The following is a 5,182-nucleotide window of genomic DNA, read 5'->3' as shown; positions in this document are numbered from 1 at the left end:
ACTGGGACAGGGATTGGGACTGGGTTGACAGGGACTGGGACAGGGACTGGGACAGGGATGGGGATGGGGACTGGGACAGGGATTGGGACTGGGTCTGGGACAGGGACTGGGACTGGGATCCTGCAGCATCCAGCACTGGGACCCCCAATCCTCTTCCCAGTTTTTTCTGCAACCCTTCCTGAATTTTCCACCCTGGGCTTTGAGGGGGTTGCACATTCACAGCTCTCATTCCCTCTGAAATTATGGATGGGGATCCACAACCTCAGTTCCAGCCTAACAGTTCCTGCTTTATTACCAGGATCAATCAAATCAAACCCCAATGGCTTCCAAACGTTCTCCCTCCTTGCTCCCGTTGTTATTTTCTTGTTTTTTATTAGGAGAGACAAGTTCTGGCTCCGGGAGATTTCCCTGCCAGTAAACAATGCCATTAAAAACAAATCAGGAGCCTCGTTTTCCACGGATCCGGCAAATTCCTGCGCTCGGCTCCGCGGTGCCGCCGCGGGATGGGGACAGGGCCGTGGCTGGCACATCCAGGTGGTGTCCAGCTGCTGCTCCTGCTGCCTTTGGGACTTTTCCCTGGATCGGTGTCCCTGAATCCCGGCCTTGCTGCTCCAACACAGTTGCTCTGGCCTGGATGCGCGGGATTGGGAGGTGGCTCAGGATTTGGGATGTCCCTGTCCCCCCGGAGGGGCGTGGGGCCATCCTTGCCCTGAGTGTAGAAGGGCTGAGCTCCTCACGTTGTGGGGATCCAGGATTTTCCCTTGGGATTCATTTTCCCCTTTTCACAGAGCTGATCTCCTCACATTTTGGGGATCCAGGCTCTTCCCCTGGGGTTCATTCCCCCCTTCCTACAGGGCTGATCTCCTGAGGGTTTGGGGATCCAGGATTTTCCCTTGGGATTCATTCCCCGTTTCATTAGTCTGATCCCACATTTTGGGGATCCAGGCTGGATTCCTCTGCTCCAAGTGTTGCTGATCCCTGGTTGGGGATCTCAAAGCTCCTGCCAGTGGGAGAGACGAGGAGCCTGGGATGCTTCTCCCACAGCCCCGCTCCGTGTTTGGAGGCTCCCAGGCCTGGTGGGGGGGGGCTGGAACATTGGGAAAGGACCCCAGTCTTCTTCCCAGCCCCTGCTTTGGTGGCTCTCTGCCCCTCCAGCCTTTGGGATCTGTCTGATCCCTGTCCCCTTCCCAGTGCCTGATCCCTGTCCCCTTCGTGGTGTCTGATCCCTGTCCTCTCCCAGTTTTTAATCCCTGTCCCTGTCCCAGTTTTTAATCCCTGTCCCCTTTCCCAGTTTTTAATCCCTGTCCCTTTCCCAGTTTTCGATCCCTGTTGCCTTTCCCAGCATCCGATCCTTGTCCCTTTCCCAGCATCCGATCCTTGTCCCTTTCCCAGTTTTTAATCCCTGTCCCTTTCCCAGTTTTTAATCCTCGTCCTTTCCCAGTTTTTAATCCCTGTCCCCTTTCCCAGTGTCCGATCCTCGCCCCTTTGCCGGTGTTTGATCTCTCGCCCCTTTCCCGGTGTTTGATCCCTGTCCCCTTCCCGGTGTTTGATCCCTGTCCCCTTCCCCTCTGGATCCCTGCACACAATTCCCAGCTCCCAGCCCCCCTTCCCAGCCCGATGTGGGAATTCTCTCCCACAGGGAACCAGGCACAAATCTGGAATATTTAAATTACAGTCTAGCTACAAACTGGGAGCCCCTCTGGAATGATTTTTCCGGGTCCTGGCAGAGCGTTTTCCAGCCTGGCCGTGAGGGGAGGGCTGGGAATTCTGTGCAGGGAAAAAGGCACTTCCCAAGCTCCTGAATTTTTCAGGGGTGCCCCACATGACAAAGTGCTGCTTGTAAACCCATCCGTTATCCCTTCTTTTCTCATCCATAATTGAAAAGCCGGCTCCTGTTCTCCGTCAACACGCCGGGAATTCACAGGGATGCTTCCCCCCGGATCCTCCCAGCCCCTGGAGCAGCTCCCCCCTCCCGGCTGCTGCTCAATGGTGCCAGGGATGGTTTTCCACGGCTGCAGCTGGAGAATCCCTGCGGGAGGTGGCCGAAGGTGTTCCCAAGGCTCCGCCCTTCTCCCAAATCCTGTTCCCACCGTTCCTGGTCTCTGCCTCCGACCCTGGCCTGGGGCTGCTCCTGGACTTGGATCTTTGGGGATTTTTCCTGCTCTGAGGGCTCCTGGCTCAGCTCTGTCCAGCCAAGGCTCCCCAGGGTGCTGCCACATTCCTGTCACTGCCATGGGAATGGGAATGGGAATGGGAATTGGGCACTCCCGGTGCCCCGAGGTTGGGGTTTGGGTGGGAATTTATGAATGCGCTCCAACGTGACAAATTCTGGCGCTCCCATCCCTTATTTAGGGGAATCCTGCTGGAAAAAGGCTCCGGGGGGCTTGGGAAGCCCCTTGCCAAGGAGGGGGATGGGAAAGGTGATGGAAAAGGGAATTCGGGCTGGTCCAGTGAAAATAATTTCTGTTGGAATTGCACTTCTGGGTTATCCAAACGAAAGCAGCTCCCCAGAATCCCAGCCATGGATTTAACTGGGAAAATCCGATGGAGCCTGAAATCCCAGTGCCCTGGAGGGGCTTGGAGCTGTTCCTGGGGATTCGGGGATCTGGGAGAGGTGGGATCCACAGGGCCAGCCCAGAGGGGAGGTAAGAGCAGAGCGATGCCCCGAAGCGTTCCCTGGAGGGCTCCTCTCCAGACTCCTTCATCCCACGTTTATTTTGGGATCAGCTTGCTGGGATTTCCCCAGTGGCTGCTTCCCTTCTTCCGGACATTCCCGTGCCAGCCCCAAACCCTGCCGGGGTTATTCCTGCAGATCCTGCCCACGGTGGTCCTGCTCCGGGAGCAATGGTTTGGGGTCAGAGGTGAAATTCCCAGCTGGGAATTCAGGAATCACAGCTGTTAACGACCCCAAAGATCAAAATCCCCCCAGGGAGCCTCTGGATGACCAATGTCCTCCATGGAATGTGGGAAACCAGGACAAACCTGGACCTGGGAAAACCATTGGGATATTTCCAAGAAGAGCCAAAGGTGGGATCTCCCGCACGGTCCTGCTCCGCTTTGCTCCTCTCCCATCCCGCTTTCCTGGAGGAGATCAGTGGGAAAATGGGATTTGTGCTCTGCAGACTTCCCGGCTCTGCCCGAGGTTTTCCGGCTCTTTGCCGAGTCCCTCCCACCAGCACCGGGAGTCTCCAGGGAAGGATGTGGATCCTGGAGGGGACCAGTGGGAATTTCAGCCAGGCTGAGGAAAAGGGAGGATGAAGCCGACGCTGGAAAAGCCGGGAGCTGCTGTGGAGCCAACATCCCATCCCTGCAGGCAGCCAGCCCTGCCCTTCCCTCGGGAACAGCTCCACAATCCAGCGGGGCACTCCTGGGGGTGTCCGGAGTGGGGAAATGTGGGAACAGCTGGGATGGGACGGGAATGGGGCAGGAGCAGCCGGGATGGCTCAGGAATGGGGCAGGAGCAGCCTGGATGGCTCGGGAATGTGGGAGCAGCCTGGATGGCTCGGGAATGTGGGACCCGCTGTCCCGCTGCGGGGCCAGGTTTGGGTGGCCCTGAGCAGGACCCAGAGCCTGGAGCAGCCCCTGGAGCTGCCCTGGAGCGATCCCAGATTCCAGCGGCTCCGGCTGGTCAGGCACAGCCATGCCAGGAGCAGCGCCGGGGCCTCGGGAATCCCGGAGGGAGAAATGAAGGAATTCTTGAAGTGACGGGAATGGTTTTGCTGCGGGCACAGAGGGAACCTCGGGAGCCCCAAATCCCGGCCAGGCTGCAGGAGGGACACAAATCTAAGGAAAAAGGGAATTCTGGGAGGGGCTGGAGAGGCCGAGAGAGGGAAAAATGCAAAGCTGGGAGCAGGAATTCCCCAAATCAGTGACCTGGGAATGGTCCCACCCCACCGGCACCCCGGAGCTCCACGGAAATCCCAGGGATGTCACTGAGGATTCCAACGCTCCGATCCTTCCAGGAATGCAGCTGGGATCAGCCTATTCCTATTCCTATTCCTATTCCTATTCCTACTCCTGATCTCCCTACTCCGCAGTTTTCCCGGATGAAACCCTGGATTGTCCTGATCCACGGCCCTGGGTGTGCTCCGAGCTCAGGAAGAGCAGGAGCCCTGCGGAGTGCGCAGATGATTCCTGTAAGGAGGTGGGGAATATTCCTGCCTGGAATACCGATGGAGAGGCTGGGAAACACAGGGAGGAGGGGAGGGAAAACTTCCGAGAGCTTAAACTGGAGTCAGACCCGGAGCACGTTAATAGGGATGGGCTCAGACACAGCCAAGGACACAGCGACTGCAGCTCCCAGGAATTGCAGGAATTGCAGCTCCCAGGAATTCCGGGAGCTAATGGATCAGCATTGAGCTCTTGGAGTGGAGAAGGCAACAAAACCTTCAGAAACCACCAAGGCATGGGAGAGGAACCATCACAAGAATTCCCATCAGGATGGCATTGGGATTGGGATTGGGTTTGGGATTCGGATTGGGATTGCGCTCTTCCCGCCCAAACTGACACAAACCAAGGACAATTTTCTTGCTAAGAATTCCTGTTAATTGCCTCTAATTGCTGGCTCAGGGGGAGGACCATGGAATGTCCTTCACAGTCGGTGATTCCCGGGAATGATGAAGTGCTGGTGCTTGGAGCATCCCATGGGATGCAGGAGCCTCCTGAATGCCGGGAATGAAGGAGGAGCAGGGAGAGGTGCTGGGGTGACCTTGAGCGAGTGCAGGTGACTCCAGGAGCAGTTCCTGGTGTTTTCCCGGTCCCTGTGGGAACACAGCTGTGGGAGCTGCTCAGGGATGTGGTGGCTGGGCCATAAATCCCAGGAATGTGCTCTGCCCTCTCCATGCCAAGCTGAGCCTTCCCATTCCCCAAAAACGCGGCTGCACTTCAGAAATTCCTCCTCAGAGCCGGTTCTGTCCTGTTTTCCTCCCGAAGCATTCCCAGGGATGTTCCTCACTGTCCCGGCCTCCAGCGCTCCGTGCCCTGTGGGGATCATCCCTTCGGATGGCAATTCCAGCCTTGTTCCATGGATTTGGGGTTGAGGATGGATTTCCTGAGCTCCGGCTGAGCCACAGCCCCCATCGGTCCCACTCTGGATTTTCCCACCTTGTCCATGGGATTTTGGGATTTTCATCTCCAACAGGGGTTCTTTTATGATTTTTTCCAGCAGGATTTTGGGGTTTTT

Source organism: Corvus kubaryi, unplaced genomic scaffold (assembly GCF_017639235.1).
Source record: "Corvus kubaryi isolate FWS band 111438036 unplaced genomic scaffold, C.kubaryi_AGA036_p1.0 52499, whole genome shotgun sequence".
Lineage (NCBI taxonomy): Eukaryota > Metazoa > Chordata > Aves > Passeriformes > Corvidae > Corvus > Corvus kubaryi.
The sequence above is the reverse complement of the archived record's forward strand: the minus strand, read 5'-3'. Positions refer to the sequence as shown.